Here is a 24,519-nt window from a genome sequence, read left to right as displayed (position 1 = left end):
TCCATAGGTGACAGGGGACATTAGTGACAAAGTAACTTATAAGAAGCCTTTCCATTCACCAAAGCAGAAAGAGCCAACATATATGCTCCAGCATCAGGGATAGCAGAATATTAAACAGCCGAAGAGTAAGCCTGGTCTAATACATCTCCAGACCAGTAATCGTATCACAACCATAATGATAGATAGATATGGAAGAATCACATTTGCATCAAAAGGATACCGATATAAACCATAATCTATGAACACTTTGGAAGAATTGGACATTAATATCATTAGCAAATAAAGTAATTGGAAAGATAATCACCAGTGATTGTAGCAAGATAATACGTGCATGGTCATATCAATATAGAAACTCCATAGCCAATATATCATGCATCAACACCGAGAAAGGAGAAGAGGCATAACTAGCCAATATGGAGTATGCCGCCTATGAGGTGATCAACAGGCGCAATCAACAGCTGCAGAGGATACAATACATGTTAGCAAGATTACATCATCAAGAGGAACCCACGATGCCCCATGGTTATTATATTTACATAGGGTGTAAATTTGGATAAAGAACACACATTGAAACACCAGTCTGCTCCTTTAGCATCTACAGCCTCATACGATATATAGCAGAAATAAATATTATATTGCAGAACTATACATCATAGCAAGAACATTCAATAGACCATCTGGTATTGATAAAGACCATCTTCAGTAAGGGTAAAGGCATTATATCAAAACTGATCAATTAGAATTTGGAGGAAACTTCATACAAAATCTGTATTTAAAATGATAATATTAAAAGTGAAGGAAGAGTCATCGCAAAGCATTCAACAACTTAAGGAGTTAATAAAATAGGATGAGGACAAATGAATGTCAGGACAGAGAAGCAGAGACACATCAGTAAATGAAGTGCCAAATCACATATATATTCACGTCAGCAATTACGGGAAAGCTGAGTGACCAAGTGGTCCATATGCCTATGGTAATTTACAACTAGCAATAGTCAATCAAAAGGTGTGATTTGTTAATCATTGATTAAATAGGAAGAGACATCCTAACCGATACATCCTCTCATGAAAAGGTATTCAAAAGGATATAAATGAAATTACAAGGTGTGTTGGATGAAACAAGCGTATGGAAAGAAAAATAGTTAGAATCGACATAAATATAAGAAAGGATACAATTAAAGTAAAAAGTCGAAAAAAATGAATGACCTCCAAAAGGGTTCATTACATGGGACCGGATACAACCACGCGGAAGATAGTTCTGGTAGGGCTACAGTGACCAACTGTGCACAATGACAGCAAGGAATGGATCGTTGCATGCGATACCTAACAAAGAGCTGAAAAACCACTAACGAGGGACTTCATGCCTTTGAATCCTTCACATGCACTGGAGTTATTTGAAAGATGAGGGTGGGACTTTGCCGGACCCCTCAAGGTAAGTAAAACTAGAAGATGCAGGTACATCGTGGTAGCGACGAAGTACCTTACCAAGTGGGTAGAGGAGCAGGACCTACTTGAGAATTCTACTGTAAGCATAGCGAAATTTATTTACGAGCAAATCATCACAAGATACGGGATTTCGCTACAGCTAACAAGCGACCGTGGGGGACACTTTGTCAACCACGTCTTCCACCTACTAACCACAAAGTTCAAGATATACCATTCCCTATCGAGCCCATACTATCCGAGAGCCAACAGACAAGCAAAAGCTACAAGTAAGATCTTAGTGGAGTGATCTATTAATCTTGCACGATCGAAGGAGAGGATTGGGAAGAAAAGCTACAATCAGCATTGTGGGCGTATCGTACTTTGTTCAAGGTAACCACAGGGCACCCTTCGTTTCAGTTGATGTATGGTTAGGCGGTCGTGGTATCAACGGAATTCATGGTACCAAGTTTGAGGATCGCAATTGAAAACAAATTAGGAGATATGGAAAGTCTGAGGGAAAGACTGTATAATTTAAATAAACTTGATGAGCAACGATTACAGGCACAATGGGCCATGGAAGTTACATAGTACAGGTGTAAGGCATGGCATGACAAGCATTTAAAATTGAACAAATTTCAATTGAGCCAATTAGATTTGAAGTATAAGAGGCATAACAAGATTAGACCAGGAAAATTCAAGGTGAAATGAGTAGGACCTTATAAGATCTACAAAGTTGGCAACAATGGAGCAATAAAACTATGGACGCTAGATGGGAAGGAAGTGCCCGATGCAGTGAATGGGTTGAAGCTAAAAGTCCATCATGAACGAAATAACGCACCTCTGCAAACGAACAACTCAGAGAGAACATATAAATAATAGATAAATAATGTATATTTGTAAAATAAATGTAAATAATAATAATGTAAAATCGTAATTTGTTAATAAAGCAACAAAAATAGTAAACTGAAGGCCATGTAATGCATCGTATGGTCAAGAAAGACTTGTATGAGGAGATGACCGTACCGCACGACTTGATGAAGGATGTGTATTAAGTGCAATAGGAGACCAAAGCCACCATACGACCCGGCAGGAGAAGAATTAATACCATACGGTATTGAGTAAAACATCTTGTACAGATAAGGAGAGAATACGACAACTAAAGGAGAGAAGGTTGAGAGAAAGAGAAGCCTGTAAATACGGTACGGCTAAAGAGGAAAAAGGAAAAGCTAAATATATTGAACACACCGTACGGCTACCAGGAAGCAGAGACCGTACGGCTAGCATCAAGAAGAGCATATAAACACAACAGTGGTCAAGTGTGTACCGTACGGTCATTGAAGTGAGTACCATACAGATATTGCATCTTAAAGTGGGGATTGTATGGCAAGTTGAAGGAGTAGCAATAAACAAGAGAGTGGGTATACTGTACGGTCTAGAAGAAGATAATACGTAATAGCAAACAAGTGAGAATACCGTACGACAAGCAAAGGAGAGCAAGTAACCCATACCGTACGGACTAGCAAGGAGAGCGAGATAGTCGTACGGCCATAAGGTAATACATAGGCAAAGCATTTTGAGCCACCATACAGTTGCAAGCAAAAAGTGATAATCTAAAAGACAATACACCATATGGCTATAAGTGAAGAGTGAACCCATACGGACAAGGAAGGTAATCTACGGGCAGGGATTATTAAACACTAGATCACCATACGGATTGTAGCTGATCACCGTATGGATTGTAGCTGATCACCATAAAGCACAGAATTGGGCAGCTATGAAACACAAGTAATTTGAATACTGTACAGCCACAAGAGCAATAAAAGCACAAATAAACATTAAGAAACACAAGGGGAAGAGAACCTACCATACGGACGGCTTAGCGAGGAGCAACTTAGATTACCACCGTACAGACAGCAAGTCATATTATCACCGTAGCACACAGTGGCACAGCACAAGGAGATTGTCGTACGGTTGGAGAATTGGAAGTACAATTAGTGAAGGCTTGATTAAAGGCAGAATATACCAAGGAGCAAGAGCTATAGCAGCCGTTCAGTATTAGGAGGAGAAAAGCATTGCATCTGTAAGGCAAGCAAAGGAGTAAATATGAATTGGTTAATAGCTACCATACCATCATTCAGAGAAAAGTTACAACTGACCTAACGGTTTTTGTCTTCTTCGAGCAAAAGGACAAAAGAGGTGACAGTATGCATTCAGTTGGAAAGAGAGCGTGGAAGAAGAAACTATAAGTGGATTTATCAAGCAACACAATGAACAAAAATGTGCAGTCTTTACCATCACGTGTACATATTGCAGGCAATACAAGCAAAAAGAAAGCAAGGGCACAACCAGTTGCAATAACCCATCTCACACCTCAGAATGTGGCATTCAAGGGTTTGAACAGACTGGAGTGTAGAAAATGGTGGCAAGAGGCTCCGAATTGTCACTTTGCAAAGGACAGCATACAGAGGACACAAGTGGAATGTGCATTGCGGATGCTAGTATTCTGCATTCATGAGTTCGAGGGGTTTCTTCGCACAATGCTAGAAACCTATGACAAGTTCTCATAAACATGCTCATTTCCTTGCCTTAGAATTTGGTGATATCTTTCAGAGCCGCAGACTTCAACAAGGTATCTGGCATACCAGGTCATGCGTAGGGAGGAAAGAAAATCAATAATAAACCAAAGAAACTCGACTGGAAAACCAAGGAGCAATTGGTAGAATTAGTATGTGAGAAATGGCCAGGGGCAGAAAGCGAAGCATTGATGGATTCTTTGAAGGCAAGAGGACTAAAGAAATCTGAGGTGCTAGAAGGGCATTGGCGCTATCTGATGGATTTAGTGAAGAGCAGACTCACTAGTTCAAGTAGGGCATCGAACATTTCATTTTTGTAGGTGACCATGATGAACGGTATCATGAATGGCATAGTGTATGATTGGGCATCCTTGTTGGCTAAGCACATGCAGGAGTTCATGTCACTGCAACACAAAACCTTTTACATGCCACACTATGCCATTGGCCTATTTCTTGATGCGACTGCACGAATGATACCAAATGAGATGTTGGAAATCAAGCCGGGTCCAATAGAACTAAGGGAGCCACTGATTATGCAGTGGAGGCATCTTGATACTCTCGGAGGGCAGAAGGCCATCAGACAGAAAAGGATGTGACAGGAGGTAGAAAGTTTTGAGCACAGGAACATAGATAGTGGGAGACAGGACACATCTTTCGAGGACAATGACGACTTAGAGGAGGAAGTGGAGGACGAGGATGATGATGAGGAAGTCAAGGTTATTACAGCACCACCCCTACTATTTCCGAGGACCCTCACAACTACCTCCCACTCACACTTAGTCCCCGCAGGCGTTCACATTCCTGGATTCAGACAGTTTAGGCAACCTATTGTCATGACGTCGGTTACTGTAGTAGCCAGACCAGCAGTACGGCTAGCACCACAGCCAGCAGCACGACCAACAGTATTAGCACCTTCAAGGAGTACTGAGCCTTCAATCGATACAACCATACCGAAGGTAACCATGGTGTTACCTGAAGGAGTGGTCGAAGAGGGCTTGCCAATCGTACCAAAGGCAGGGGTTGATATATTTATTCCATATGAGGATATCGACACTCAAGAGGGAGTGATGGAGATACCGACATGCGAGGATTTGAGGACATCGGGTGTCCACTTGGATGTGGTAGGTTAAGACGCAGTAGTTATGGTGGATGCAGCATTGCTAGCACCACCGAAGGAGCCAAACAACAAGTAGAGGTCAGAGGTTGAGCTCATACTTGAGTACGAGTTTTAATCATATGCCAGCACTACAAGCGACAAGCATTCTCACACTTGCGCGAGGTAGCTTCAATCACCCGACACAGACCAATGAGGTACCACCTAGCACCGTTGAGCGGATGGTGGAAGTGGTGGAGACAGCCATGGGTACCCAGCAGCAGCCAACAGTGGGGCGAAAGACAGCAATGGAAGAGGTTGTGGAGACATTTCTCACTGATGTAACGACTCGTGCTCGCCAAGCGGTGGCCCCTACACAGACACTTCCCTTGGACTCAGTGGTAAAGGAGCTGGAGAGCATCATATCCTTCATGAGAGTGGGATGTCCAGCAGCCTTTATAGTTTGTTTTGAGCGCAAATGGCTAAGTGTGGAGACTGTAGAGATGCGCCAGGATTGAGCCACTACGAGGGAGACAAGTATGGAGAGCCGCATTGAGACTCTGGTTGAGGAGATAGTCAGGACACACAGGGATGCTTATTATACCCTTCAGAGGAGCCAAGTGGACCAAGCAGTCGCAGAGAGGGCTTGGGAGGAGTCAGATGCCAGGGTAGCAACAATGAAAGTGGAATTAGATGTAGAGAGAGCAGCCTGGGAATCCGAGTGGGAAACACTTTTGGGCCGACAGTCAACTACAATAGGTGGCAGCAAAGAAAGAGAAGGTGGCAATGGAGAAGGAGAGGGAGCTTGGAGAGATTGCTGAAATGATGCAGTCAACCTTGGAGCTTCAAATGGAAGCTGAAGCAGATTTGAAAGTACGAACAAGGCAAGTGTATCAGCTTCGAGCAGAGTTGGACGAGCTTAGAGCACGGGCGTCTACTACACCAGGGATGCTTCCCTCTTCTTAGTTGTTTAAGTCTTGATGTAATTAGTTGTTTTGATTTTTTTTGTAAGAGTTGTCTCTATTTTGTCGTCCGGAGACAACTTTACTTTTTGGGGGGATGATGTTGTTAGTAAATTCTATATTATAGCCGACGGGTAGAATTGTATCCTAAAGGGCGCGTGACGATTGAGTCACCCCTTCGGGAAAGTATATGTACATCTTCTGTAGGGATATTGGAGGATCATAATCATTACTATTGTAAGCGTTGTACTTGGAGTGCATATTGCGTATATCAATAAAGTATATGTCTTGTGTTACATCTTAATCTACTGAATGCGATAACTATCCTTTTACCCTGTACGATAAACAATGCCAACTAACCTTATCAATTTTTTCTTTTGGGAAATACCTCTTGCAGCTACTCAAGAAAAACACTAACTCTCCCTCTTCACTAGGGAGGTATTCTCAAATATCTGGTCATAGATTCTCTCAGCATGACGACCACAATGATTACACCCAAAAAAAACTCAGTTTACATATGTGATTTGTACAAGAGTTTACACCTCATATTTCTCAATCTCAAAGTAATATACACAACAAGGGCTTTCACCTGTAATAACCCCAATAGGTTATAACTTCTTCAAACACCAAAAATCTTTATATTTCAGTTGTTTGACATTCTGTCAAACACTTTGCAAGCAAGGGTCCTCTGACTGATATAACTTTTCAGAGTGCTGCAGTGATCTTTGTTTGGATTTGCCTTAATAGAGAATGCTTACAAAAGACTCCAAATTGTCTAAACAATGACCTAACATAAATATGCAACTAATTTTGGCAATAGTGAATGCATATATGAGTTCTAATCATGAAAATGATCACCTACAGCCAACTGGTATTTTAACAAACAGTTGGTATGCAAGCTAACTGGCTGATAAAAAATGATATATTAACGCTCAAAGACAACTATTAATGACCAGCAATTGTATCTCCTTGATTGAGAATGAGTATCCAATACAATATTCATACTAAGTTAGCCAAGACTCTTGGCATTTACAAAGATATCAAAATATGATGATTGCTGGTAAGGTGATATGCACCTACAGCTGCCAACGAAAACTAATGCAATATTAAATATCTAACTTCAATACTCCCCTACAGCAATACGCTATTCACATGCATGATTAAATACAACTAAAGCCATGGATTGCTGATACCATTGTGAGAAATGTAAAAATGAATGATGTATCTATTAATGAATGATAGGTCTGATATGAAATGACAGTTACAACAGCACTCTATAGTGAAAGGCAACTATGAAAATACACATCAGACCTGGCATATGAAGTCGCCTTAGAGAATCGATGTATTGCAATACCACTGAACAAAAAATAACCTCCTCAAGTGCCCAAGTCATGCCTGTCTAGCTGCCCCCCCTGATTGTAGATGGCTGCAATAAATTACTTCAATGCTGCCCCTTCTGCTTTGCTTTTTTCTAATCTGCTTTTTCCACTTGCTTTTTCCGGATTTGCTTTTTTCGTTTTTCCTTTTCTAATTGCTTTTTTTCAAATCCGCTTTTTTGTACTGCTTTTTTTACCCACTTTTTCGAACTGCTTTTTTTCGGATTGCTTTTTTCGGAGCTTCTTTTTCGGACTGCTTATTCGGTTCTGCTTTAAAATGGCTTCCTATAATTTCAGACCTGCTATAAATGACCTCCAATAATTTCGGCCCTGCTAAAATTGCCTCCTGAAATGTTGAAATGTTGAAAATGGCCTTAGGCCCACTGATGCCCTAGCTGAAGTGACTGAAGTATCACCTCCAAATGTGCAACCCTTCAGAAGATATTTCACTTCCTCAGTTATGCTAATCCAAAGGAGTTTTCGTTCCCAAAGATCAATTGACTATCTGAAACCACTTGGCTCCAGAATAGACTATGTGACTGAATCACAATTTGATGTTAAGAGAGAAATAAACAACTGGATGAAAAGAATGAAGCCCGGGGTGCCTATTTATTCTTTTTTCTCCACTTTCTCCAGAAGCTTCTAGAACATTATTTTATTTTATCTATTAAGTGACTTTATAAAATATTTTATAATTCAAGTCACTTTATTAAATTAATTAAATATAAAGTTACCTTTTAATATTTATTTATTTGATAACTTTATAAATAATTAACTTAATATCACTTATTTATTTAATTAAAATAATTAATTAGTCATCCTCATAAAATATTCATTATTTTGGACAACCTAATTAATTAAATTAATTAAATCAAATTGCCTCCAAAATGGGGACATGACATCACCTCATACTTCTTTGTCTTAGAGAAATATACACAACAAGGGCTTTCACCTCATATTTCTCTATCTCGGAGAAATATACGCTACAACAATTCTTAATGAAGTTGTCACTTCCTCTTAGCAAGTGCAACATTCTCCACCACTCCAAGCCTGTCACAGAAATGTGCAAGCTTTACCCTATAAAGAGACTTGGTGAGGATATCAGTCCTCTGATCATCAGGTAGAAATGTACTTGAGTTGGATGGTTTTTGTCCACACCATGTCTCTGTTGTAATGATACTTGATTTCCACATGCTTTATCCTATCATGAAATATAGGATTTACTGAGATCTTTATGCAGATTTGGTTATCGCGGTGAATCAATGTTGGTTCTAACATTTGAACAAACAATCCTGCAAAGAGCTTTCAAAGCCAAACTGCTTCACGGGCTGCTACCCATGTTGCAATATATTCAGCATCTAGTGTGCTTTATCATTATGCTATAGAGATCTGCTTCCTGCTACACCAAGAAATCATGGAAAACCCAAACTCAAGCAACATCTAGAGGCACTCTTCCTATAGGCTATGCTCCCAGCACAATCAGAATCAGAATAGCCCTGGAATTTTATATCTTCACTGGAAGTCTACCTCAAGCCATCTCCCATAGTACCACACAAGTATCTCAGAATATGCTTTGTTGTAACTAGATGTATTTGTCTTGGCTCACACATTCACTGGCTGAGATAACTCATTGCATAATAAACATCTAGTCTAGAATTAACTAGGTACATCAATGACCCAATCAATTGTCTATACATGGTGGGGTCTACCAAATTTGAATCGGATCCTCAGTCACTTAAATTCCTCAAATTTGTCTCCATACAAGACTTATAGTCTAAGACTCTAAGTTGCAGGTTCAGATTCAAGTATGGATTCGGGTTCAAAATTTGTTCATTTTTTTCGGGTCTGATTCGGATTCATTTTGTACAAGAATATATGCTTATATATGTGTGTGTGTGTGTGTATGCAGCAAATAACTTCATATATCACTATGCTAATATTAAAGCAACAAGAGGTGTTATTGAACCAAATTCTCTGAAATTTTGTCCAGGTTCCTCTGCTGGAATCCAAAGTCACTAAAAGTCGTTTGAATTCTGTCATGGTTCCTATGAGAGAATTTCCAGCGAAATTCGATCTCTACGGCAGCTTTTGACAAAATCTGACAAGGACCAGACTTTTGAGAGAATCAAACCAGGAATTCTAAGGTCCATGGGGGAATCTAGTAACTCGGCTTATAGTCCATCATACCAAATCTCCTTAAACTATCTATAGTGCATTTGCCTTGACTCAAAAAGATCTTATCAAGACTTTGCCATATTTCTAGTCCTACAAAGTAATGCATAAGACCATGGTCCTTCATTTCAAATTCAGAGGCTACCTCTTTCTTACATTTGACAATGAGCTTATCAGCTCCAATCAGAAAAAGATCATCAAAATAAAGGACCAAGATCAAGGACTCACCATCAATTGTCTTGAAATAAATGTTGGGATCTTCATCATTCTTGGAGAACCCCAAACTTATAATGTAACTACCAATCCTTTCATACCATGCATGCGGTGCTTGTTTAATACCCAAGGCCTTCTTCAATTTGCATACATGAGACTCCTTCCCATGAATCACGAAACCATTTGGCTGCTCGATGTATACTTCTTCCTCAATCACACTATTAAGAAATGCAGTTTTTGCATCCATTTGATGTAACTTCCAACCCTTTGTGGAGGCAATAGCAATAACTGCCCTGATGGAAGTGTATTGAGCAACAGGATCAAATGCCTCCTCATAATTTATTCCCTCCTTCTAAGAGAATCCTCTTGCCACGAATCTTGCCTTGTGTTTTTCAATGTTGTCATCAGCTGTATTTTGTATACCCATTTGGAAGACACTACTGGCATCCCTTCAAATCTCAAAACAACATCCCATACATCACTTTTTTTGATGGACTAATATTCTTCTAACATTGCATCTCTCCAAACTTGCAGGTTAGATGCATCCTCAAAACTAGAGGCTCAGAATCAATGGTGTGACGCAACAATGCTACATAACTTGGGAACTTCTAAGGTCTCTTGTTCTTAGTTTGGGAAGACCATACAGCCCTTTGTTAATAATTGGTAGCTTTAGTTGGATAAACTATAGTGCAAATATGTGTGTGTGTGTGTGTGTGTGTGTGTGTGTGAGATATTTATTTGTCATTATATTAATTACATTCTAATGAATAGACATGTCCCGTGAAGAGACATGTCTATCCATACTTTATCATATATTAGAGAGATGGCTGTCATTTGGAAAGTACATACCAAATAGAATGGCAATACTATTACATTTGCAGCAGATCTGGAAAACACTAACATGGTATCAGAGGCAGACTACAAATGTAATAAAGAAATCAAAGACATGATAGAAAGATTTTGTTCTTATAATCAGTGTACAAAGTCAAACAATCAGAGCAAAGACTCGGGAATGATCAAATGGAGAAAGTGACAACAAAGTTTCTCACAATTATTTCTATTAATAATGGTATGCGATTATGCGATTCCTACAATGAATTATGAGGCTAAGACAGTCACAACACGCGATTAATTTATTATAGATGAAGAGTCCATGTCGCTGGTTCAAACCCCTGACACTCTTACACCAAATATGATGTTTGCCTGTTATTTTGATTCACCCGATTTGAAGATATCTTTTAGTTTCATTCGATGGCCATGAGGATGTTGCAGAGGTTACATTACAGAATTGGGTGTTACACCTGCCAATCTCTTTGCTTGACATGTCAAAAAATGTATTATGCCACGAATGATAGTGACCATCCACGTGAGAAAGCGAAGCAAATGTATATTGTGCTCATACATTGGTGATCTTAATGCATTAGATCATTGAATACTAATGTGGGAGTGTTCAGAGAATATTGCCATCCCCCACATATGGAACGATTTTTAAGGCAGGCATTCATCGGATCCCACAAAGAGGATTATAAAAGACAGTCGATATCAGAAAACAATGCTATGTATGTGATTAGAACATCGCATTGTAAGCTATAAATTGAATAAGACATTCAAATAAAACCTATCAATATTAGTTGCATATAAGATTAATGATGCCCGCGTAGAGATAGGCGGTCACTGCATCAAATTAGAACAGTAGAAGATTAGTGATGTGTTCTCAAAGATCATACTAATCTCAACCTGTGTTCTGCTTAGGAGCTTGGGGCCAAGAGTTGGCTACAAATATGATTTTGGGCTCTCCTCATAAGTTTGTCCCATATCCGTCTAGAAAGCAAATTAATTATTTTAATGAGAGGAATAAATGAAGACACGTAGGACATCTTCATTCACAAACTATGTGTACCTCGTCTGTAAAGATTACCAAGAAATCTACATTTCACGAGAACAATGACCTGTCCAACCCGCACTGTTGAGGGGGAGATAATTGGTGTCAGGGTCCAAAAGTCGACCTCGTCAAATATCTCAACAATAAAGACCAAAGAAAATAGAGATGATTTGGTCAGGTTCTTGAGATTGTCGGTTTTCATTCACCGTGTGACGAGCTATTAAATCTTTGTGAGGGGGTTTGAAGTCCACCACGATGAGCATCCTTGCATGGAGATTGAGGGAAGGGTCAGTGTGCAGGCTCTTGCAATTTGAAAAAGAAATTAAATGTCAAAATTCAGAAAATCAGAAAGGAGATTATAGACAGAGATGAAGTGATGATATCATGGATTCCAGTCACAAGATATGAAACGCAAAGGGAACGAGTCCATGTACATGGTATGATAATCCTACGAAATAATTCATTTCCAAAATAAAGTCTATGATTGTACACAGCGTATAGAATTGAGACTATGTTCCATGTCATCATTTAATGAAAAGACTATAGATAGTGAAGGATTGGGAAATACAATGTTATTTAAACAATTGGGAATAGGGACCTAAGGATGTTGGAAGTGATGAACAAAAGTACTGTGGCAAGTTGAGATTCATGACAATATTTCATTTGTGATACTCTGAAGTTGTGGCTGCACAAAGTCACCTTTCAAAAAAAATTCTCCTTCGTATTTGTTCAGGGTACAAAGAGGGGTGATTAAATATTCAATGAAGGGTGAAAATTGATTCTTGCGTTATATTTCCTATATGGGCTTACCTTATGAAAGGAAATATTTGAAACTCAAGGACAAAAGCATATGAACTTCAGATTCAGAGGGAGATTCAGAGAGAGTCTGGCATCTTCAAAGAGCTCAAAATGTCGATGAACTCAAGCTTCAAAGGGAGCAAATGGGTTTAGTCAACTTGTGACAATCTCAATCATAGTGATTGAGAGGGAGTTTTACTGTTGAAGGTGAAAGCTTATGAGGTAAACTTGATTTAATTGATTATTATACTTATGAAATCATTTAATGCCTTATGGGCCTAGTGTAAATCATGAGGAAGTGACAACTTCCAAATGATTATCACTTGTATTTGTTGATGTTATTGGAAGATGACAACCTTACAATAACTTAATCTTCTATCATCATGCGATGGTTGTAACAACAAATCATGAAAGATGATTTCTAGCATAGTGGATTCAGTTCCTTAATCAAACCATGACTTTCTAGATTGTGATAGACATTGTGTGATGGCTGAAACCAATCACAATAGATAATGAATGTTCCTATGGTAAGTACACATTACCTTTGAACAATTTTGAGTTATGGTGAATATCATGAGACTTAATATTCTTGATCAAACCATATCTCTGATATCATATTGAGATGATATGTATCATGTGTTAGGTGATTCCTCATATCACGTGTTAGGTGATATGTAAAACTAGGTATCACATGTTAGGTGATTCTTCATATCACGTGTTAGGTGATATGTAAAACTAGGTATAACGTGTTAGGTGATTCCTCATATCACGTGTTAGGTGATATGTAAAACTAGGTATCACGTGTTAGGTGATATGTAAAACTAGGTATTATATATTAGATGATACTTCATATCATGTGTCATATGATCACAAGATATGTAATATGATTATACCATTTATCTTCCCTAGCTAAGAGAGAGTGTTGATGTTTGTAGCATCTTTCAAATGTCAAATGAGTTGACATTCTAGAAACCATTATTTACGTTGAGGTAATGTGTTATTCATATTGTGTATGAATCGTGTTTATCCTCTCTAAGCTAAGAGGGAGTGTTAATAATTGGTAGCTTTAGTTGGATAAACTATAGTGCAAATATATATATTATATATATAAGTGTGAGATATAATATATATATATATTAATATATTAAATATATGAGATTTATTTGTCATTATATTAATTACATTCTAATGAATAGACATGTCCCGTGAAGAGACATATCTATCCGTACTTTATCCTATATTAGAGAGATGGTTGTCATTTAGAAAGTACACACCAAATAGAATGGCAGTGCTATTACATTTGCAGCAGATCTAGAAAATACTAACACATTTTTCAGGCCTATGACAATATCTCTAGGCCCATCACTTGATTCTATAGGTTCAATTGGATGAATAGTCTTAGTCGGCTTGTTGGACTCCCTTTGAATGTTAGGAGTATAAATAGGAGATAAATCTATATCCTCTGAAGTCTCCTACTCCTCGCTATCTATCTCCATGTAAGACCCTTTAGATCTTCTGAAGGCAATTTCTTCTTCTAAGAAAACATCCCTGCTGGCCTCAATTTGTTTCTAACCTAAAACATATATTTTGTAAGCCTTTGAAGACTCATTGTATCCCACATATATGCACTTTCTGCCTGAAGGTTCTAGTTTTGATCTTTTGTCTTTGAGCACATGAATGTACACGTGGCAACCAAAACTTCTTAAGTGACTAACCTTAGGCTTCACATCAATGAATGCCTCCTCTAGACTTATGTTTCCTAATGCCCAATGAGGGCTACTGTTGCAAAGATATACTGAAGTCCTTGAGGCTTCTACCCATAGGAAGCTCTATAAACTATGATCATAAATCATAGCATTAGTTGCCTCTACTATGGATCAATTCTTTCTTTTGGCAACTCCAATTTATTGAGGGATGTACAAAACACAGAACTACCTCTTGATCCCTGCCTCGATTAAGAAATTGCAAAATCCTCCAAAAGTACTCTCCTCCATTATCTAATCTCAAAACCTTAATCTTTTTAACAGACATGTTCTCGACTTGTGCCTTGAGTTCTTGAAATTTATCAAGAACTTCCTCGGAATCCTTGGATTTTAAGAAGTAAATCCAAGATTCCCGAGAATAATCATCAATAAAAGTTACATAGTACCAGAATCCACTTGATGATGCCACATACATTGGGTCACATAAATCTGAATGAATGAAGTTTAAGGTTCCCTTAGATCTGTTGTCACTACTATGGAAAGGACTCTTGATATTCTTAGCAAGAGCACATCCACCGCAGATACCATAGTGCTCTAAACTAAGCTTCAAAAGTTGAGCAACCACCTTCTCTATAAAGGGAAGTGCTCTGAAACATAAGCAAGCAAATCTCCCACACTACAACTAAATCAACATTATGCAATCATGTAAAGATATGTACACTGGACAAAATTGATTATTTGTATAGGTTCTCCTGGCGAGTACCAATCACACAAGTTGATTTTATGCTAGAGTTCTTGGGTCATGCAAGAACTTTTTGTTTTTCCTTCAAGAAGGCAACCTTGAACCCTTTGTCCTCCACGGCTGAAGTGGAGACAAGGTTTCTTTTGATCCCTAGTACAAATAAGATATTACTCAAGTGAAGACAAATACCTAAATCTAACTAAAAGTGGCCCCAGCAACCTTTACATCATAACTAGAATCATCTCCAATTATCACCAATGAGTTAGATTATTACCCTATCAAGTCTATAAGATGTTCTTTGTATCATGTAATGTGACAAGAGGCACCATCTATCAACCAAGTATCAATTTTAGTTGGTATGTTACTTGAAAGAGAAGAGATGATTAGAGATCCTTCTAAATTGGCTTTTGAGTGGCTTGATTCCGTCTAAGGTGGCTCTTCATCAATGTCAATGGTATAAACACTTGCTTCTTTAATTTGCAATCTCGAGCATAATGTCAATACTTGTCGCACATGTAGCACTAAACATGAGCGAGGTCCTCCTTTTTTGAATCTGGAGCAAAATCTGATCTTTTTGTCTCTATTCCTCTTGAAGATGCCTCTATTTCCAGTAGAGATGATTAGAGATCCTTCTAAATTGGCTTGAGTGACTTCATTACGTCTAAGGTGGCTCTTCATCAATGTCAATGGTATAAACACTTGCTTCTTTAATTTTCAATCTCGAGTATAATGTCAATACTTGTCGCACATGTAGCACTGAACATGAGCAAGGTCCTTTTTCGAATCTTGAGAAAAATCTAATCTTTTGTCTCTGTTCCTCTTGAAGATGCCTCTGTTTCCAAAAGTATGAGCAATAAGAACTTCATTTTCTTCATTATGGGAATTTTGCTCATTTCCTTGTGCTACCTATCTACTTTCTTCTTTAATACAATCAGCCCAAAGCTGATCACACTTGGGAAACTTCGCTCTCCCATTGATGCTTTGAATAAAAGGCTCCCAAGATTGTGGAAGACCGTTTAGAGCCAAAATAACAAGATCTATATCTGTGATTATATCTTCAATAGTACTCAATTGATCTCTCAACTCAGCCATCTAATGAAATGACTGAATCTCCTTTAACCATTTTTATCTAATGGAGCTCTTGTCTCAAAGCAAGGGCTCATACAATCCTTTCAGAGCATTAAGCATTTGTCTAGTTGTCTTCATCTTAAAGATAAACAATACTATGCAATCCTTGTTGGAATATTTTTTTATTACTTTAATGATCATCGTTTCTATGATCCTCTTTTGTTTCTTATTAGAAACTTACTTTTTGTACCTATTGTAAAAAATTGATACTACTAGCTTTGATCATTTGTCAATACAACAATTATTTTACCAATTACTTGCATAATATGGTATCAAAGCAAGGTTTTCAATTTTTTTCAAAAAAAAAATTCTAAATTCATTTTCGAAATTATCTCGTCAATGAAAATTTTTGAAATTTCTTCTCTATGTGATTTTGTTATCTTCTCCAAAACCCAAGAAGGGTTTTTTGGCTTTGGTTCATGGGTTGCCAGGTGACGTTTTTCTTTTACAGAGTCGTGGAAAAAAAACAATTTAGAAGTTCTTTCTTTTGTCATCATGCACGTGGCTTTCTCTCTACAACCCACATGCTTTTTTTTCTCTATTTGGTGTCCTACAAAGTGTTTGTTGTTGTTGAGGCTCATTTTTTGTCAAACCCATACCCATGCGAAATTTGAGACAACTCTTTCTATGTCGTTTTCATTAAAAACGACTCTTTCCTTCCGCAACAATGACTTTTGGGGCATTTTGATCCGATTTATAGTTCACAACAATCTACCATTTTTTAACAATCGGCTAGCATGTCATTCGACACTCTTTTTTCATGTCAGATTACAAATCTAATTGTAGGTTTCTAGAATATGGTGAACTTTTCAAGATCTCAATTGGGTCATCGTCAAAATTTTCAGCACCTTGGTTTTTGTGCCTCAAATTCTGTACCGACCGTAATTTTATTCCGATATCATATTGCTTTTGGGTTTATTGAGATTTCTTGTCGATCTTTGTCAAAAAATTTTGGGTCAGGCAAAAATATTCTCAAAATCCATGTTAATCGTACTTCATTACTTTTTGAAGTTTGTACCTACATTTACCTCTGTTTCTACATTGGAATTTGCATTTCAAAATCTTTGTTATTGCCTCTTCTTTATTTCTCATTTTTAGTGCATTGGGAAACGTTCAAGATGGTGTTATTGACCAGCTTAATGTTGGAAGGCAATCAAAGATTCAACAAAAAAAATTACAAACCTAGAAGTAGTGCATGTTGACGATCTTTGAATATTGTCATCTTGATACGAGACTCGTCCTCCCACAATCCAAGCAAAACTAGGACAAGTTTGACGACCAAAATCGTGAAGTTTTTATGCTTCTCAAGCTCTCTATCACATGTGATCAGTTGCCTCATATTCCTTTTGGAAAAGGAGCACCAGACATCTAGCAACATCTAAAGAAGTTGCCTGAGACATCCGACATGAGCAGGGTGTTCTTTTCGAAGAGTCGGTTGTTCTCGATTATGATGGATGAGTACATGTCCTTTCAGGAGCATCTCACAAAAATTAAGGCATTCAAGATCAACTTGAAGCTATTGGTTGGAAAATGGAGGAAGATATGGTAGTCATCACCATGTAGAGTCTATCTAAATCTTATAAGCACTATATGGAGACAATAGTAACACCAAGATGTGTCCCCATCATTTTGCCCCATGTCTCGAAGACGAGGACTTGGGGATTTTGTCCCCCCATGTCCAGCAACACCACCAGATCCCACCACCTCCGTCGAGGATGGGGTTACATCTCGAGGTTGACTATTTGCTGATTTGACTATTTGCGTCCAATGTTTGATGTTATAATTCAATACAATGTTCAAGTATTTAGTCTTTTACATCTTTATATCTTATATTGCAATACATCTTTTCATAGCTAGCATTAAGTACCATATGCATAGTATATACAACATATGTATAGTATAAATAACGCCCCTTGTCCCTCGCCGCCATCCCCAAATTAAGGCCCCTCTGTCCCCTCATCCCGGAATATTGTCCCCCCCATCCCCCGGGGCAGTGTAACTTTGATAGAGACTCTAGTAATGGAGGAACATTACTTCTACTAATGTTAACATGAAATTTCCAAAGTTGTGAACTAAACTTTTGCATCAGGATTGTTGGAAACAACGGTTTGGTAGTGGTGTCACCTTGTCTTCCTCAGAGCAAGCCTTTTTAGCCAAATCCTTTCACAAGGATAAAGGCAAATCTCAAGACTCTCAGTTATCTCAGCAGAAAAGCTCCAGTCAATCTCAAGATGGTTCAAAGAAGAAGGTACAATGTAACTACTATCACAAATATGATCATTTTCTCAAGAATTGTCACAATAGATTGGCTTCCAAACAGCAGAAGCACCTGGAGGTCTTAGCCTAAAGCCAATATAGTTGAGCGCATAGAGCAGAAAGAGTCTTCCTTTTATGCCTTCGTGGCTAAAAGACCTACAAACCATGTGAAATCTTTTGCCTAGTATATAGATTCTGGGACTTATTGACATTTCACTCACAGGCATGATTAGTTTTACGGATTTTTGTCCCTTTACTGATTCAATTATATTTAGGAGAGGTATATCGTTGTTCGCAAGGGAAACATTTAGATACATTTTGGTGAGACGAATCTCATTTTCATTGATGTTTACTATGTTCCTAATATGAAACTTAACCTTCTCTTAGTGAGTCAGATCGTGCAACATTCTCCTCAGCTTGATGTGGTACTCAATACCCACAAGTTTTTGATTGATGATCCTACGACTTGCACTATTGTTGTTGTTGGCATTGAGCATCATGGTCTATACAGACTTATCAATACAAGTGATTCCTTTGCAGCAAAATCATCTTCTATTAGTAGTCTCTAACATCAGTGATATGATCACCGGAACATTCACTATCCTACTCAGCTTGTTTGGAATGATTTTGTACTTGGCCTGCCTGACATTAAAACACAAAATCAGCGAGTTTGTGGATCTTGCCAGGCTGGAAAGAAGCACACAACGTTGCTCAAGGATGTTCGCTCATGGTGAGCATCTCAAGTACTACAATCGGTCCACACTGATGTATGTGGTCCAATGAATACCCTTGTTACTAGGTGCAGGTACAATGAATACTCGTGTTACTAGGTGCAGGTATTTCTAACTTTTTGTTCATGATTTAGTCAGAAAATGTGAGTGTACTTTCTTAGATAGAAATCAGACATGTTTACAGTATTTCAGAAATTTAAGATCTTAGTAGAAAAAAAGATTGGTTATTCTATCTCTTAGGTTTAAAAATGGGGGGGAGTTTTCTACTACTACTTTCTCCATTTTAGATGATACACATGTCATCAAAGATCAATGTACCACACCATACACCCCTCAACAAAACAGCACAAACCTAGGATCAACCACTTAAAGGTTTTGGTCCTTTAGCATATGTATGGATTCCAGACACCTAACACTCCAAGTTGGATTCCAAGAGTCAAAAGCATATGTTTACAGGATACAATGACAACCATAAGGCTTATCAGTTGATTGAAGTAAACACTGATCATCGTATCTTCAGTCGTGATGTTGTCTTTGATGAAGAATGAAGACCATTTCAGCTTTCTTTGCCTGAGCAAAAAGCTAAGGATCAACCTTTCAAGGCTTCAGATTTTGGGTGCCTGTCTTCCATTGAGTTCACCTGATGGGAGGGATAATGAGATTCTATATTTGATGATGCACTACCTAAGTTTTCTACGGATGATGCTAATTTTCCACCTATTCTTGATCCTCTTTCTACTCTAGCTCCATTTATTACTCCTCCATCAAATGTTTCCACATCTACTCTTTGGCCTAAATGATGGACTAAAACCATCAATAATCTTTGTTCTAATGAGCTCATTGAGGGTAGACCCACTAGAAATAAAGGCAAGTAGCAAAATATAATTAACTTTGCTCTCATGGCCAACCTTCATAGTATGTATGACCCTCGGACATTTGAAGAGGCAAAAGGGATTCTAGAGTGGGAACAAGATATGGATGTGGAATACTAGAATCTTATGAAGAACAACACCTAGGCTTTCTTTGAGCTTCCTCCAAGGAAGAGGCCCATTAGCTACAAATGGGTGTATAAGGTCAAGTGTCATGCAGATGGTACCTTAGATAAATATAAGGCCAAATTAGCTACTCGAGGATTCACACAACGGGAGGGCATTGACTATGAGGAAACTTTTGACCCTACTACCAAGATGAGTACAATCTATCTTCTTCTCGCCACTACAACTCACTTTGGATGGAAAGACCATGAGATGGATGTTAAGAGTGTCATGCTCAACAATGAGTTGCAAGAAGAAGTCTACATGACACAACCTCTAGGTATCAAGGTTGTTGGAAAAGATCACCAAGTATGTTGACTCAAGAAAGCACTCTATGGACTCAAACAAGCCCCTCGAGCATGGCACATCAAGATTGATCAATCTTTGGTTGCTCATGGTTTTCAGTGTTGCCCTTCTGACAATAATTTGTATCTCAAAATGCTTTAGTGATGACGTTCTCTTTCTTGTTGTCTACGTGGATGACTTGATCATTATTGGTAGTTCAACACATTTGATTGTAGAATCAACCAAGACCTGTACAAGAATTTTGATATGACAAATTTGAGGCTTCTTTATTATTGTTTAAGTATTGAGGTTTGGCAGACTAATGGTAGCATCTTTATTTCTCATTCTAAGTATTCTAAGAACTTGTTTGACACATTTCGTATGCAGGATTGTAAACCTACTTCACCATTGATGGAGAAAAGACTGAAGTTGTCAACCAAGTCCGATTCTCCTTCTATTAATAAAACCCCTTACAAGCAACTAGCGGGCAGTCCCATCTATCTCACTGCTACCAGACTTGATCTCAATTTTATAGTGAGCTACATTTTACGCTTCATGACAGTCCCCAAGGCCAATCATTGGGTAGCAGTGAAGCGTATGCTGTGTTATGTGAAGGGCGGCTCCTAATATGGACTTATTTACACTAGGAGTCATGATTCCAAACTCAGTGGGTTCACAGATATTGGGCAGGTTCAGTTGATGACAAGAAGTCAACCTCTGGATATGTGTTCAAATTGAGATCTCGCACGATCACCTGGACTAGTAAAAAACAACATGCAGTATCACTCTCCTCCAAAGAAGCAAAGTATCAAGGAGCTGCTAGGGCAGCTTGTGAGGCAATTTGGCTCTGTCGTATACTTGTGGATATGCATTTATCTCAAGAAGATCCTACTCCCTTGTTTTTTGATAATCAAGGAGTTCTCAAACTTGCCAAGAATCTGGTCTTCCATGAAAGAACCAAACATGTGGATGTTCATTGTCATGAAAGAACCAAACATGTGGATGTTCATTGTCATTACATTTGGCAGTTGGTTGAAGATGGGACAGTTCAATTGCAATATGTTCCCACAGCGGATCAACTACAGACATTCTCACCGAGCCTCTTGGTCCAGATAAGTTTATTAAATTGAAGTGACAGCTCGGTGTTGTTGACAGATTGACCATTTAGAGGGTGTTAGAATATTATTATATTACTTTAATGGTCATCTTTTGTATATTACATAAATTAGGTAGATAAGATCATTTCTACGATTTTCTTCAGTTTCGTATTAGAAACTTTATTTTGGTACCTATTGTAAATTCTTTATAATGATCTCTTCGATCATCTGTTAATACAACAATTACTTGTGTAATAATCCTTCACAGAGTCTATCATGATCTTCCTAGCCTTTGTGCCATATTTATTTCAATGGATTTTCTCTGTTCCATGTAATGGCTCAATTATGTCATTTTCCACGAATTCTAGAAGATCATTTTCTTCTCAGATAATGGTGACTGGTGTCAAGATAGAATGCTTTAGTCAAATCTGATCAGATCTTCATAAACCAGCTCTGATACTATGTAAAATTTTAGATCAGAAATGCAAAGACAGAAAATCACAATATAGAACAGATGACACAGCAATTTATCCTCTGCGAAAAACCCAGTAGCAAAATAGTCACTTATAGATCAGATACAATAATGCAGAATAAGCACTTCAGAATCAGGCCTAGAAAGGCAAAATATAACAAAATAGTCCAGCTCTGTAGATGGTGCAAAATTCTTAGCAACAAAGAATAACTGAATCTTCTTAATTTTAAACTTGCTTCTGAAGATCAGGAAACTGAATTGTCTTTTCAAATAAATGAATCCAATAATGAAAGAGGTGTCTAGGCAATCTGAAAGATTCAATATTTTGTTTATAATAATTATGCTGACTAGCCTTATGAATTTATTCTTTTGAGGAATACCTCTCACAGTTACTCAAGAAAAACATTAACACCTTGTCCATGTTGTGTGCTTTGGAAAAGGTCTAATGGCAAATAAGGGCAGTGGTAGGGATCAGCTATGTCTACGAAGAATGTCTGACTTCTATTCAGAAACATATTCAGCTTCTCTTCCGAGGGTTTAGTTAGAGTGGTGAAGGTGATTTCAGGGACTGTGTACCACTGTGGAAGACTTTCATCGAAAATTGATGATTTTGTGGTGGATGCAGGGGCAAAGGAGAACATCACAGCTATCTGTTGAGAAAGAATTTGAGGACTTGAAACAGCCACCTACAATAGTACAGCTTAAGAAATTATTTACTGGATCAGAGGGAATTCATATGCACTTGATGAATTCAAGTATTTTCATATTGATGCAAAATGTTTTGCAACCTCATGCTTCTGCAATGACACTGGTTTGGTGATGAAAATGTGATTGTTTCACATCACAAGGGATTTTTATAAGTGGTCAGCAGCTACACTTAGGCTTTCCTAAAGAACGATCAACCATTCATGCTTTATGACATGGAGAGGTGCTGAAAGGAATCAAACTTAGGACTGTAGAATACTACAGGTCACTTCCAGCGGAGCTAAGAATTGTGGCAAGGAATGGTCTATACAGCAGGAAGTTTGAAAAGTGGAAGCCTTCCCAGATGTGTAGGTTTTGTGCATTGAGAAGTGTCTAAACTCCAATAATATCTCTAGTTATCTGCTGGTTTTTGTATATGTAAATTTATATGTCTCCTGATTATTACAGTTTCCTATAAAGTTTTAGTACTATGGTTTTAGTATCAGGCTTCAGCCTGTCTGTAGGCAGCATAGGTGCTAAGCTGGCTTGTAATACTTGTAACTGCTTCAACTGTTGTTGGGTTGTTGATTCTGATATTTACGTGTTTGTATCTCCGTCTTGTTAGGCTGAGGCGCTTGAATAAAACCCTTATATTATTGTCTCTATTAGTAAATAAGTAAATCCATTTGCATGGACTATTTATTATAGTTGTCAATTTTGTTTCTATATATTGAAAAGAAGCAACCATGAAACTATAGATCTATCAAGTATGCAACATCTCAAGTATGAAAATATTGCGTTCTGTGACTAATTGAATATTTAAAATTTCCCATTCATAAATAATTTTCTGTATTGTAATTCTCTGCCACTGTAATTACAATTAGTTAAATCAGAAAGAAACCATGCTAAGTCATGCAGATGCTGAGTTACTGATTCTCTCCTGGCAGCCCCAGATGTGGATGCGAATGTGTCCGGAGGCAGATGTGGAGGTGGATACATTCCAGAGGCATCCAGGAAGCACATAACAAGCCTGTGGATGCGCTATGGAGGCACTGGAGAGCATCCACAGACAATCCACAGAGCATCTCGGTACAAATTTTCTTTGTTTACTATTCATTTGACCTGAGGTTTGTCATTTATATGACGGAACATTGCTGCAATCTGAGGCATCATCCTTATGTCTGATTCATCTACTTAGCAATGCAGTGACAAGGGCTATCATCACAATTTAGAGTACCAAACCTAATCACTTGCCATTAGAGGGAGGGTGATAATTCAAGGAAAGAAGCAACTATTTACCTAGGAGGATTTTGACAAGCACAGGTTTGCATTAGGGTCACATATACATGCACTGCAGCATCAAGCCTGATCACGCTGAATGCTCATTTCAGCATAGGCAGTTTAGCAATCAGGTTTAAAGGTTAAACCACATCAAAGACTAGCTCTGGTGTTAACCACTCATCACAGTTCCTTACACATTTGCATGGATTTTCTGATTTGCATTTGAATAGTGAACATAGACATATATGATATGGCTTATTAGTTATTTGAATATTTGTAAGCTATCAAGTGGCATTTAATATTTATCTTCATTAATGATGAAGTATCATGCTATCAAAAGATTTAATTTTATATATTTCTTGCATTTCTTTGCATATATAAACGCACCCAAAACTCCCAAAAAAAATCGTGCACCCACATCCACATCCACACCTGAATCAGCAACTTCGAGATAATCAACAGCAATTGACAAGGAATAAGGCATTATCAAACCTCAATCCGTAGCTCAGAGCATAGTGTGCAAAACATTTCATTGTGGGACGGAACAAACACAAAAGCTCATAGAAATATGATAAATTGGTATCCTTGGATCTGAGCAATGCTTATTTACAGA

The 24,519-nt window shown here is 38.0% G+C and overlaps 1 protein-coding gene across 1 annotated transcript in view; it reads right to left on the bottom strand.

Moving 5' to 3' along the window:
- LOC149546141 (Pseudouridine synthase family protein) overlaps positions 1-24,519 on the bottom strand; it is a 229,558-nt gene that overhangs the window by 176,697 nt on the left and 28,342 nt on the right. The window lies entirely within an intron of this gene.

The sequence above is a fragment of the Cupressus sempervirens genome, chromosome 7, assembly GCF_028749045.1.
Source record: "Cupressus sempervirens isolate cs-2001-9-10 chromosome 7, ASM2874904v1, whole genome shotgun sequence".
Lineage (NCBI taxonomy): Eukaryota > Viridiplantae > Streptophyta > Pinopsida > Cupressales > Cupressaceae > Cupressus > Cupressus sempervirens.
The sequence above is the reverse complement of the archived record's forward strand: the minus strand, read 5'-3'. Positions and strand labels throughout refer to the sequence as shown.